Raw genomic sequence first — 15,564 nt, forward strand, 5'->3', positions numbered from 1 at the left:
TCCAATTACACAATCAATGGATATTTGTTTTAGCAATAATGCAGCCAATACAAATACCCAACAAAATCCTTTTTTCATCCATAACATTTTGGCTTTCGATTTGAGATTTCGGCTTCCACTTTAAGATTTCTCAAATTAGTTGATCTTTTGGGCACCTTTTTCATCTTTTGGACCTTTTGGAGTTTGTCTATTTTATCCATTTCCTTACATCTTTTTCCTATGTGATGTTAATAATTTTTTTTAAAGGTATTGGGTATTGTATTGTCTATGTTTTATAATTTTAACCTTTTCCTTACATTTCTATTTGTTTATTAATATTTATTGGGATTTTTAATTTTTTTTGTCTATAAATTTTTTCAAAGAATTATGATTTTATTAGTATATATTTTATGCCTTAGAATTCTTTCATTTTTAGTGTTATTCTTTTAGTTAGGGGGTATAAACATTTCTCTTATATTAGTTGAGACAAAAAAGGATTGTGTACACTTTGATAGAGGGAAAACAACATATTGTATAATAGAGAGAAGTTTAGATAGAAGAGTAGACCATAGATTTTATTAAGATAGTCAAGTAATTTATGCAACATATTATTTTCTTAAAGCTATAGTAGACAAAAGTTTAGGTATAGCCATATGGAGGAACAACAAAGTCTTGATGAGAAACGTGAAAAAGGTAAAAAATGCAAACTTATAATTTTGAGATTAAAGTTTCCAAGAAAATTGGAAAGAGGGTAGAAAAACTTTGTCTATAATAGGCGGAGATTTACATTTCGTAAATGGTAGAACTGATAATTTCAATTTTGGAAAATGTGAAAAGATGTTGGAATAAGTGAAAATAGGTAGGAAAATGTTCAAGCATCATTTTATAAGTGTAACAATTTTTGGGAATCATGAAAAAGGTTGGAAAATGTTAAAACATCATTCTACAAGTGTAGCAGTTTTCAAGAATCACCAAACGAGGCGAGAAACACTTTTTTATTGATATAACCCCGATTTTGTTTAGCATATGATTGATTTTAAAAGACACTTATTGATATAATCTAGCTTTCCATTTTTTTTCAACCCAGAAGACTTTAACCCAAGACTATTCTTAAGGAATCCGACCACAGTTGCCCTCACACTAGTATAATGTTGGTAGACATTCATACCTAATGTATACATTTGTTCACTTTTAAAATTAATTAAATTATCTAGAACAAAGGATCTAACATGTTATATAGAACTATAAAATTGAATTGAATGAAAACACATCCACAATTGAATTTGTATTTAAGAAAATATATCACGTACGTAAAACACAATCTATGGAAAGGCAAGAGACAAAAATGAAAAATTAAATCAAAAAATATAACATATGAAGGAGAGAAATAGATTATTGAACACTCAAGTAGTTAAACTCAATTGTCTACGTTAGTTTCCCCAATCTTTGCTTTTGAATTTGGATATGTTTCCATGGATGCAGTCATCTAAATTAAAAGAAATGAAACTTCAAATTTTTGGTTTAAAATTTTATGAATTCAAGAAGAAAAATGACCTCCCATATAATAGTAACAATTATATGAATAATTAAATTAGCAATATATATTTTCAAATTAATTAATTTTAAATATATATATATATATATATATATATATATATATATATATATACTGACATTATATTGGTCAAATAAACCATTACTAAAACGTTAAATTGGTCAAATATAATCCACATTTAATTATATATATATATGTTTATAATTAAATGTGAATTATATTTGACCAATTTAACGTTTTATTAATGGTTTATTTGACCAATATAATGTCGGTATATATATATATATATATATATATATATATATATATAAAATTAATTAATTTGAAAATATATATTGCTAATTTAATTATTCATAAATTGTTACTATTATATGGGAGGTCATTTTTCTTCTCGAATTCATAAAATTTTAAACCAAAAATTTGAAGTTTCATTTCTTTTAATTTAGATGACTGCACCCATGGAAACATATCCAAATTCAAAAGCAAAGATTGGGGAAACTAAGGTAGACAACTGAGTTTAAGTACTTGAGTGTTCAATAATCTATTTTTCTCCTTCGTATGTTATATTTTTTGATTTAATTTTTCATTTTTGTCTCTTGCCTTTCCATAGATTGTGTTTTACGTACGTGATATATTTTCGTAAATACAAACTCAATTGTGGATGTGTTTTCATTCAATTCAATTGTATAGTTCTGTATAACATGTTAGATCCTTTGTTCTTGATAAATTTAATTAATTTTAAAAGTGAACAAATGTATACATTAGGTATGAATGTCTACCAACATTATACTAATGTGAGGGCAACAGTGGTCGGATTCCTTAAGAATAGTCTTGGGTTAAAGTCTTATGGGTTGAAAAAAAATGGAAACCTAGATTATATCAGTAAGTGTCTTTTAAAATCAATCATATGCTAAACAAAATCGGGGTTATATCAATAAAAAAGTGTTTCTCGCCTCGTTTGGTGATTCTTGAAAACTGTTACACTTGTAGAATGATGTTTTAACATTTTCCAACCCTTTTCATGATTCCCAAAAATTGTTACACTTATAAAATGATGCTTGAACATTTTCCAACCTATTTTCACTTATTCGAACATCTTTTCATCATTATCAAGTATTTAAAATTAAATACCAGTATTTAAACACTACTAATGTGTGTGCTTTATTTTATATGGGACCCCCACACTCTATTTTTTCAATTCACACAACACTAGATCAAAGTTTAATTACTTAAGTGTTAATCTTCCAACCTTCCAATTTATTTCCCTCTTCACACCAATGTTCGAACAGTGACAAAAGAAGTGTATTATTGCTTATGGAATCAGTAGTTACAAGCTTATTTATAGGTAGTTAAGCATGTACAATTCCATACAGTAGGTATGCAACAACATATAGAGAAAGGAAAAATAAGCTATGCTAGGTTACTTGGAGTCTATACTATTATCCTGTAATAAAATAATCAGGAGATAAAGATCTTAAGCAACAAAGTTGTTGCTGCTGCAATCAAGCTTTCGATATTTATAAAAATAATTCTATAAACATCAATCAATAGTTGCAATCAGACTAACACCACTTTGCATAACTATTCTCTAAATAAGGACTGGAAAATGGATGAACACCGTCAATTGAAAGTTGTTATCATCTAGAATGGAACAGATAGTAATTAGTAAAGTATAGAGAGAGAAAAATCTCTTCTTTTTTTGACAAGGGATGTCAAAAAATTACATTACAAACAACCCTTCTGCATTACTTACACGTGAATGTTACTCATGATGCTACTCATGATGCCCAAAGAAATGCTTGAAAACCAATTAGAGGATGCAAAACATATTCGAAGAAGATAGAAGAGAAACACATAGATATTTATCCTAGTTCACCCCACAACCTGTGATTAAATCCAATCCTGTCACACTTCCACTATAATCACAAGATATTACAATATAATTAGACAAACAAATCTAAGATTTTTTTCATCTGCTTGAGGACTTCTACAATCAGAGTTTACCATATAATGATTGTCGTTTACATTTCAGATTCAACGAATGGTAAACTAAATTAAGGTCAAATGATTTCTAAACAAAGCTTTTAAGAATTTTTCTAAGTGTTTATGTGTTTGAAATTTGATCAGAGTTCGTGATGTTCTATATATTTTTTCAAACGCACAAGGTCCTTTTAAAGGAGATTTGAATAGAGCCGTTGTTTGAAAAGATTTCCACTGCATCAAGAGCTTTCTACAGATTTGAAAACTTTGTCTTTGGCACAGATGAAGATTGCTTCTTTTAGAATGATCCGTTGCATTCTATTTATCTTGTAACTGGTTTAACTATATATATCATCGGATCACATTCACACCATTAATTGAGTCACTGTATATAGGTTCTGATGATTATAAATTATAATTATAATTAAAATTAAAATTAAAATTAATTAAAATATGGAAGCTTCAAATAAACAGGGAATATTGCAGTGTTAAATCTCTCAAGGAATTCGTCTCTAATCCACACCAAAAATTAATTGCATCATACAAAAATTATTGAATGAAAGTTTCTCGGTTATACACTCTTTTGAATTATCACCACGGTAAAATCAGTCGGGGCTTGGGAACTCAAAGCCATAATCGCATACACATATAAAGATGATTATTGTCAAAATCCCGACTTAAATCCTAAAATCCAGGATTTTGCGACTTTCTTCACCTTCAACGACTTAAATCCAAAGTATAATCCTAAAATAAGCAAAATCCATTGATTTTGATTGCGATTTTACGATTTCTTATAAACTAAGTCATTTATGACTATATACCATTTATAACATATATTTAGTATTATTTTTTTGGGTAAAATCCATCGATTTTGATTGCGATTTTACAATTTCGTATATCGATTCTACAAAAGTCCTTGAGTAAAATCCTTCGATTTCAATTGCGATTTTACGAGTCCCGATTTTGCTATTCCATTTCGACCTGAAGTAAAGTCCCGATTTTGACAACCTTTAAAGGAGATATAAAGATGTGCCTAAGGAGTTTAACTACCCATTTTGGGGGCTGGGAACTCAAAGTTGTAGCACTGATCATGGAGAATATGGCAGAGTTAAAAAGTCTTATTAAACAATATATTGTGATCTTATATTTTTTACTTGATATTCGAATATTCTCTACAAACTTTGTTAGAGTTAAATAAATATAAATTCTTGAGATATAAGGTGGAGATCCTCTCCGGTGTGAAGTGTGTGCAGTGAAATCAACACCACACAATTATTTTTGTAACAAGTATTTTTATTAAAAATAAAGACATTGAAAGGTGTAGATCTTCACAGGACAGCCTCCAGTGAATTTTTCACATCCAAATTGAATCAAGTATGTTGTTCAAACTTCAAACGACACCTTGAGCCTTACTTGCTCATAAACATATTGAGAGGATGTGAAGTTATATCTAGAGGTTTAGCAGAAGAAACAGTACCCTGAGTTGTTCTATGATTGCAAGTAAAGCCAATCACAGTACAGGTCAGTTATATATCACCTAAGCATATAGGTTTATTATCACCTCAATATTGAGGTCATCACACAACTCAAGATTGAGGTTAACCCGCACCTTAGGATTTATGTTATCTCGTACGTCAGAATTAAGTTCACCATCCACCCCGTCTTGTAGGTCACCTCACACCTCGCCATGCACCTTGTACCACATGATAAAGGTAAGGTCACACCTCGTCGTGTCACCTTGGCATGCAGACAAATATGTCACCTTGACACAGACGAGTGGCGGAACCAGGATTATTACAAAGTCTAAGCCAAAAAAATTTGCAACACATATATAAATGTTTACATAAGAAATTGCAAGTAAATAATAAAAAAATCTAAAGAAATTGTCCAATTTATAGGGGTTTATATAAGAAATTCAGAGGAATATACATAAGAAATTGCAAAAAATTTGGGCCGGATCCCGAGCGCGTGCCCGGGGTCGCCGGGCGGTGAAACCGCCACTGACACAGACACCTCAACATAGACCTCGGTGAAACAAAGTCACCACTAACCAACGAAGTACAACAAACCAACCCATGATAAAATCGAGTGCAAATATGTAACTACCATCACCGACTACAAGTTCAAATGACCTAAAGATGCACATTAACATCATCGTTCATGTCGAGTTGATCCTTTATCTCAGAAGCATCAAGAGCAACATCTTTCACCAACAAATTAGTATTTCAACCTTTGACTGTGGTGTCCATCACATAAGGCGAACCAACTTGATTCGTAGGATATTCTTCAATCTTGTCTAACTAAAGGATAACATGTTCATCATTTCCTCCACCTCCAACACTATTATTCATCCCACTCTTCGCTTTTGAAGGTTATCTTTTTCATGATCCTCTTCAACATCAGTCTCTACTAATATATGACCATCTAAAACCAAGGTTATCAAAATCGGGACTTTACTTCAAGTCGAAAGGGAGTAGCAAAATCGGGACTCGTAAAATCGCAATCAAAATCGAAGGATTTTACTCAAGGACTTTTGCAGAATCGATGTAGGATAGCAAAGTCGGGACTCGTACAAACGCAATCAAAATCGAGGATTCTACCAAAACAAAAATAATGTTAAATATATGTTATAAATTGCATATGGTCATAAACAGTGGCGTAGCCAGAAATTTTTAACAGTGGGGGCATCAAATATTTCAGTTTTTCCTTTTTTGTAGACCCAATTTTATACTTTCACATCCCAATTTTATACTTTCACATTCATCAATTGCTTGAGGATTAAAAACTGATGATTGCTTTAAACTTGACTCTCTCTTTTAAAAAAATGTTTCCATTGTTTATTGCTAGAAATAAAATAAACTACATTCAAAACTTTCAACTTCTGAAAAGAAAAAAAGAAAAGAAAAGGTGTACAAAGATCGAAGAGAAGAAGGATTTATGATACCCTTAAAACACAAGTTAATGAGTCAAAAATATAAATATTGTATAGTAATTAATGCATTTAAATTTAATTTTTTACTTTTGATTAATTGTATATTGAATGTACAAAATTTAAAAGAACATTATTACTTTTAGGTTTCTTAACATATGTCTTTAGAGCACAAATTAACACGACTCTTTATAATAACACTGCTAGAATTGATTGATGATTGAATGATACAACAGACACATGACTTTTTTTTCCCATTTTTTTTCTTTTGCATCATTGGCAATTTGCATTTTTACCAGGTCCTCCATAGTAAAAGAAATGGCCCCAATCTCAATTACTACCTGTTTGAACATCATAACAGTTTGGATGTTCAGTGTAAATGCCAAGTCATTTTGGAGCTTTGAGATTATTGGAGCTATCAACATATACACTAATAAAATTATAATTTCTCACAAATTTGTGCAGGCATGTGCCCACATACCCTGCTACATGGCTCCGCCCCTGGTCATAAATGTCTAAAGTTCAAAGTCCACAAAATACATATACATAAATGTGGGAGAAGTGAAGGAATTAAATTTTTTGGCCTTTCGGGTATTTATAGAACGGGTCATGGATTCAAATCGGGTCAATTTACGAATCAGGTCAAAAATTGACCCTTATCAAAAAAATGAACAAAATCCTTCAAAATCCATCAAAATCCTGCGATTTTGAATGGATTTCACGATTTTGTGCGATTTTGATAGGATTTTGCCTGTTTTTGGGACTTTGCTATGGATTTGAGTCGTTGAAGCTACGCAAAGTCGCAAAAACTAGGATTTTGAGACTTAAGTCGGGTTTTTGATAACAATGTCTAAAACCACATTGGTGTAGTGGGCCATGTCACAACTCACCTCTGTGAGATAGCACAATAACTTGAGAAACATCCTATGTGAAATCTGAAATAAAAAAATAAAAATAAACAGCATATTTCACCTCAAAGTCGGGATTAATTCGTATCAAGTCATCATTGGGTTTATTTTAGTTTTCAAGTTGGTCCCTTATGTTTATTTTAGTTTTCAAGTTGGTCCCTTATGTTTATTTTAGTTTTCAAGTTGGTCCCTTATGTTTTGGACCGACTTGAAAACTAAAATAAACATAAAGGACCAACTTGAAAACTAAAATAAACATAAGGGACCAACTTGAAACTTTCAAAACGTAAGGGACCAACTTGAAAACTTTTAAAACGTAAGGGACCAACTTGAAACTTTCAAAACGTAAGGGACCAACTTGAAAACTAAAATAAACACAAGGGACCAAACATGCAATTAAGCCTATTTTTTTATATAAGTTCAAAATAAGTTTTTGTTATAGTGCCCAATATTGTTTCTATTGTTGTGGATTGGTCTCCCTTCTTTTGCATTATTCATACTTTAATGAGATTTAACTAAATTTTAATTCATAATTTCAATATTTTAAAAATGATAAAATAGTTTAAATGAAGGATAAAAATGAAAGAAGAAATCCAGCTCAAAAGGGTGAATCCCCTTCATATATTGTTATAGATATATAGATATAAGTTTAGTAGTTAGAGAATTTTTTTAAAAAAAGTTGAACTTTATTTTGTTTGTTTAGTATAATAAAATTTCTTTAAAAAACATATACTCAAAATGACTATCAAAAGAGTCTACTCAGAATAGCTTCTTATCAAGAATAATTTTAGGTTTTTTTTCTTCAAATTATCATTATATTAAAAGTTTGTAAGAAAGAGTAACAAATTTATTTTTTGAGAGAAGAGAGAAACAGATTCCTAAAAGCTAATTTTTATTACGGTTAAATAAATTTTTTGTCCTTATAAATATAACAATTTGCGTTTTAGTCCCTCTGAACTTTTTCTTTGACTTTTAGTTCCCAAAAAATTTTCCGTCACCACTTTTATTCTCTACTTTTAAATCAAATCTTGTGTAGGTTTCATATTTTTTAATGAAATTTTTCAAGAATGTTTTGAATATCATAAGAATCTCTCCAAATTAAATATGAAATTTGTATGTTTTGTAGAGCTTAAAGATTTATATTTAATTCATGTTATGTTAAAAAATTATAACTTTTTTTTCTATAGATATTACTAAGGCTAAACAAGAGTTGATTTAAAAGTAACGGCAAAAAGTTGTGATTGAATACTTAGGGGGACAAAAAGTCAATGAAATTTTTATGAGGGACTAATACGAAAAATTTGTATATTTATAGGGACCAAAAACATATTTAACCCTTTGTATATATACAGAGGATACACGATTTTGGGTTGAACAAATGGATTCAACCCGACCAAAATCGACCTTCGCCTTGGGTCTATACTTGCCTACATGTGATAAATGTGGTTTCTAATTATTAAATATGGGCCGGTCTGGTTTGAAGGTTTAGAATCGAACACACATATAGCTTAAATTTATTTGGCAAATATACAATCATCCAACCAGTTTGAGTCAGCCCATTATCACCTAACTCTAACCCAACTCGTATGGTATAAAATCAAAAACATTTCATTTGTTGAGATAGAAACCCTATCTTGCAGCCGCTCTCCTCTTTTCTCTACTGCAATCGTAAATATCACAGCTCAATCTCTTTGGTTCTTCTCTCAAGTCTAGATCTTAAATACTGTTTGTTTGTCACTCTTTTTGTCTCTTATTGTCTCTACGTTCTCAGATTTCTTTATTTTAAGGTTTTGTCGGTTTTGATATTGAATTTTTACTAATAAGTTTATGGTTTTTCGTTTTAATATTGAATTTTTACTAACAAGTTTATGGTTTTTCGTTTTTTTTCCTTCTTATTATGAAGATCTGGATTAGTGGACAACAACAATAGTAGATATCAAAAGGTTTGTTATTTTACTCTTATTCTTCTTTAAATCTCAACCTTTGACCTTGAATCTTGTTTTTCTCTCACTCTTGTTGTGTCTACTTTATTTTTATTGTTTTTTATTTTAGGATTTTTTTGTTTTTGATTTCAAGTTTGAACTAACAAGTTTATGATTTTCCATTTGTTTCTTCCTATTATGAAGTTCTGAATTAGAGGACAACAACAATAGTAACGTTCTAAAGGTTTGTTATATTAGGGTTTCTTTGTTAGGGTTTTACTCCCTTAATCTTATTCATGCCTTTTCCCTTTTGTTTTCATGTTTTGATTGTTTATTATAGCAAAGTTGTGAAAAATGTCTTGATTGTTTTTAATTGAAGGAATAACTCTAATTGGCCATTGAATTTTTTGTTTGTTATGCTCACAAAGTCATTATTATGTTTTATAGGATGAAGAAATTTTTTTCCCGTGCTTTCTAGAGATAAAGCTAGTTCTTCGGTTAATCAAGAACCATCGAATACTTGACTTCCAAGTGAGCCACAACCTAAAGTTATACCCAACTCGACCAATGAGGGTATTAAAGTTTTTGATTATGAATCATTGGAAACATATCTAGGACTTAGGCCTCCAATTTAAAGCTATCATCCTAACATCCAAGATGAGGTACGTAAAGCTTACCTAAAAATAGGTCCCCTTCAACCTCCTAGAAATTTCGTTTACCCTTGGTCTGATCATGGTAAACAAAGACATCGATTTTGTAAAAATTGGTTTAATTTGTATGATTTTGTATGATTGGACTGAGTATAGTGAATCTAAGGACCTAGCATTTGGTTTGCCATGTTTTTTGTTTAAAAATGTTCTTTTAACTTTTAGCAATGATGTCATTTTTGCTCATTTTCAACAAATGGATAAGAAACTATTTTCATTGAAAATTGCATTATTTTTGATATAAATTGCATTATTGTGTCTTTGAAAATTTAACCCTACATGTACCAAATATCTAGATCCGCCCCTGCATATTTGTGAAAGTTTTTCTTAAAAATATAATTAGAGATGACATGAATATGATTTCTTATTTAATTGTATCAGTTTTCAAACTAAATTTATCATGGTTTGCATCCTTTTTTCTTCTGTTGTTACTCTTAGTTGATTGTTTGCCATTTGTGTAAGATTTTTATAAAGTAAATACATTACACTACTTTCTTAGTCTCACATCATTTGTTTTTATTCACTTTGCAATCATGTTTTACTCTTTTTTATTATAATTTTTTGTTATGGCGTAGTCTTAGTTTTTGTATTAGTATTATTTTCTTTCATAGAGATTGAAGGTGACTTTGTAGATGAGTCCAATGGTAAAATATATAATCGTCATAAATTTCGAAGAATAGGTAAAGTATTTCTTGAACAAAGAATCAATCAAGAAGTAAAATATGATATGTTGGATTTCAACTTTTGTCATGAACCTTTAAGTGTCTTCACCTTCAAGGTATTCCTCTCCTTAAATCTTTTTATTTTTCAAATAATTAGTTTTATTATATATCGTTGTCAAATGGAATTCAAACGAGCTCTATGAGTTAGACTAAAATATTTTCTTTTAAATTTTTCAACTTTTTAGATCTATTTTCATAGTGACTGAAAAGCACTTTAAGAGAATCAATATGTTCAGATCTAGTTATTTTATAGTATACCTCATTTTCATCTTCAGAGTCTGTTCTAGATTTTGCATCAGAAGCCACTATAGCTACCAATCCCACAACCACATTAGCTTCATCTTCGGCTTCATCTTCAACTTCATCTTTCTCAGACCCTGATTTGTTGTCTAGATGTTCCCAAGTAGCCATCAGACTTTGCTTGATCTACCTTCTGAATTTGTTGGATTTGAAGTTGCTTTCTTAGATTTCTCCTTTGATTTTTCTTTCTGCAAATTAGGGCAATCAACAATGAAGTAACCAGGTTTCTTTCAGTTGAAGCATCCCTTTTGATCTTATTTCCTTGAACCTTTGTAACAACTGCCTCTTCTCAAGAACTTCTTGTTCTTCCAAGCCAGATACTGAAGCCTATTGGAGAGCGTAATCATCTCTTTAACTTCTGGATCTTCTTCACAACATCCAGTAGGTGAATCATCTACAGATTCGTTAGCTTTGAGAGCTTTTGAAGATTTTTCTTTGGACTTTAATGCTATAAATTTTGTCTTTCTAACAGGTTCTTGTTCATTGAACCCTATCTCATTACATTTGAGAGAGCTTATGATATCTTCAAGACTTAAAGTGTTTAGATCTTTAGTTTCCTCAATAGTTGTCACCTTAGGTCTCCACTTACCAGGTAAGCTCCTTAGAATCTTCTTTACATGATCAGAAGCTACATAGATTTTCTTCAGAATCTGAAGTCCAGAGACTAGAGTCTGAAACCTCAAGTACATAGTCAATGTCTTCATCCTCTTTCATCCTGAACAATTCATATTGTTGAACTAGCATCGTAGCTTTAGCTTCTTTGACTTTCTTGTTACCTTCATAGCTTGACCACAAAGAAGCAAACATTACTTTAGCAGTAAATTTATCACTCATCTTCAAGTACTCTTTGTGAGGTAAAGCAGCGACAAGAATGCCTCTAATCTTGTGATGTTTCTTGTAGAGCTTCTTCTTAGTAGCAATGTGTTTCTTCCTATCAACAACATCACCTTCTTCATCGAACTGCAAATCTCTAAGCCATCTTCAAGGATATCGCGTAATTCTTAATCTAAGCTCATGATATGACTATACATCTTGGTTTTCCACCAAGAGAATGTATCAGGCTCACCATTGAACATTGGAGGCTTGTTTGAACCAGATGACTTGTCATTAGTACCATAATCATATGGTACAGCAACACTAGAAACAACAGGACCACTACCACCAGACATGTTTTTTTTTCAATTTTTTACTGTTACACTATTAAGTGTTAGAACAACAGAACCAGATGCTTTGGTACCAAATGAAGATGATAAAAACACAAGAAGGAGGGTTGAATTGTGTTAGCTTTTTCTTCTTTTTAAACTAAGTCCAAAGTCTGATAGAGTCCAGAGTCTAATGCAACAGATAAAGTAAGGATAGAGAGAGAAGAGAAAGACACAAAGCAATTATCCTGGTTCCTTCCACAATCCGGAAGTAGTCTAGTCTTCCTTGCACTTCCAAGGAGATTTTCACTATAATTCAAGTTGATTACAAATGCGCAAGCACACAAGCAAGAGACTTCAAATACTCAAGCACACAAGCAAGAGACTTCTAAACAAACAAATTACAAAGTAATATATTTGGTTTGAACACTTCATATACAATCGGTGATGTTCACAATACAAAACAAACTAGACTATTAAGGCTCGGTAATTAATAAGGTATGAAAGTTGTTAAGAAATTCTAAGTATTTGATGCACAACAATTTCAGCAAAGTTTTTGCACAATTTAAATGTTGTAAAGTCTATACTAATCTTCAAGTCTTCATCCTTTTTATAGAGGTATGAAAGAGACGTTGTAGAGGTGCCAGTACATCAAAGAGTCATTGTAGAAGCTTGATCAATCACCAAAGATTTGTTGCTTGGTTTGGTTAATGTCCTAGGAAAGAATAATTTAAAATCATTCCTTGTATAAAGAATTAACCAGCACAGACACAACTGTAGTATGACTATGCGTAGGAAATGATGGAGTAGTGGAGTAGTGGTTGTAAGATTGTACTATTATCCTTCCAATGTCCTTTTTCTGTGGATAAACATTCAATGCCTTGTAATTCCTCTAAAATGTCCATTGCCCCAGTCTTCTATTCCTTCTGCACACTTGTGTCTTCAAATAATCATTTTAACTAACTTCAGGTTCTTGACTTCAGACTCTGGTTGACTTCAGACTCTGACAGTTAGCTTTTGATGGTCTTCAAACTCTGATGTCTTCAGATTCATCAGACTTTCAACAAAGCTTCTCTTGTAAATTCTTTTGCTTTCAATTGTTCTTCCAGCACCAATACCTTGTTTTAAGACTTATAAATTTGGGAAATGTTAACTTGTGCCCTTAAGGCACAAGTTAATGAAACAAATATAGAAATAACTCATTGGAATGTATGCAATACATTTAATCTTTAACTCTTTAATGAGTTGAATGCACAAAATTTTATAAAATATTTCTTCTTTTAGGTTTCTTAACATGTGCCCTAAGGGCACAAGTTAACACTATTAGCATATCCAACTGAACTTTTAATACTTTGTTATCATCAAAATTCAAAGAGACAATGTTAAATATATTTTGTTCCAACATAACTTTCATAACATGGCCATGATGCGTGGTGTGCCTAACTTCTATACAATAGTGACGCCTAAGTTATTATCATGGGCTTTTTTATTTTTCCTTTTCCTTTGAAATTTCTTTTGAAAGATCTTTTGAAGTGTGAATCATCATTTTTCAAATGTTGAGTAAATACCAAGGGACCATTTGAGATTTGTTCTATTAAACTTTTTAAAGAGACAATCTCTTCATGTAACTTAGGACATTCTTCACATTTACCAATATCCTTTGACTTATGAGTTTTAGTTAAATTAACTTTACGTGTTTTGGTAGGAGAATTTACAATGTGCTCATTCACTAGAGATGCATGTTCATTTTCCAATGTTTTCAAAATCTGAAATTCTAGCGCATTTGTTTTAATATGTTCTGTCAGGTGTTTTAACTTTTGCAGTGTTTCGTTTAATGTTCCAACATCACGTGATAAACAGAAATAAAAACAAGAAAATAAATGACAGAAAAGTAAATAACACAGTGAGTTTGTTCACCTAGTTCGGCACAACACGCCTACGTCTAGGGGCTACCAAGCCAGGAAGGAAATCCACTAGTGTAGTCCTTATTCAATAGCTCTAAGCAAACTCCTCGTTTACACTATATGACCTAGGACCTACCCGTCTAGACTTCAACCTAGGAACTCCTAGAACTGAGATCACATCTCACTATCCTAATGGTCAGGCACTGCCCTAGTGACCTTATCAGACCTCAACCAAAACAAAAGTAGAAGGTACCTCCCAACACAAACAAATAGCACCTTATTTCACAACTTCGGTCTAGTGCACAAGAGTATCAAACACACACACTCAGTCCTAAACAAGTATCACAGGCGATACAAGAAAGACACACAGTAAGAGATTCTAAACTTGCATCACAAATGATACAAGAGCAGAATACATGAAGTCTCAAACCCTAAAAATCTAACTTTTAGAATGACGGCTTGAATGAGCAATTAGGTCTTGAATTCTTCCTTTTATACTGAAGCAGCTTGGGCTAAATAATTCGTTGGGCTTCAGCATAGTGCAGATTGGTTAAGCTAATCTGCAAAACAAGAATCAGAAACAATTCTGTAAAGTCCTAAAATGTCGGAACATTTATAGAAGCGTTCCAAAACAATAATAAATATTTCCTAAAATATAATATCTACTTTAGAAATATTCCACAGTTGATTCTTAGATGATATGTGCGTTGTTTGAACAATAATTTAAGGAAATTATGTTTCCTTAAACAATAAATGGCGCGCGTACATATAGGCATATACTTAGGCACTCTGAACCGTGCTAGGATGTTGGAACATTCTGTTCAACATCACATATGGATGCCTAAACCATGTTGAAAACATAGTGTCAAACTACACAATCAATGGATATTTGTTTTAGCAATAATGCATCCAATACAAATACCCAACAAAATCCTTTTTTCATCCTTAAGATTTTGGCTTCCGATTTGAGATTTCGGCTTCCACTTTAAGATTTCTCAAATTAGTTGATCTTTTGGGCACCTTTTTCATCTTTTGGACCTTTTGGAGTTTGTCTATTTTATCCATTTCCTTACATCTTTTTTCTATGTGATGTTAATAATTTTTTTATAGGTATTGTATTGTCTATGTTTTATAATTTTAACCTTTTCCTTACATTTCTATTTGTTTATTAATATTTATTGGGATTTTTAATTTTTTTGTCTATAAATTTTTTCAAAGAATTATGATTTTATTAGTACATATTATATGCCTTAGAATTCTTTCATTTTTAGTGTTATTCTTTTAGTTAGAGGGTATAATTATTTCTCTTATATTAGTTGAGACAAAAAAGGATTGTGTACACTTTGATAGAGGGAAAACAACATATTGTATAATAGAAAGAAGTTTAGATAGAAGAGTAGACCATAGATTTTATTAAGATAGTCAAGTAATTTATGCAACATATTATTTTCTTAAAGCTATAGTCGACAAAAGTTTAGGTATAGCCATATGGAGGAACAACAAAGTCTTGATGAGA

Source organism: Medicago sativa, chromosome 1 (genome assembly GCF_051527215.1).
Source record: "Medicago sativa cultivar Bolivia chromosome 1, Bolivia_mono, whole genome shotgun sequence".
NCBI lineage: Eukaryota > Viridiplantae > Streptophyta > Magnoliopsida > Fabales > Fabaceae > Medicago > Medicago sativa.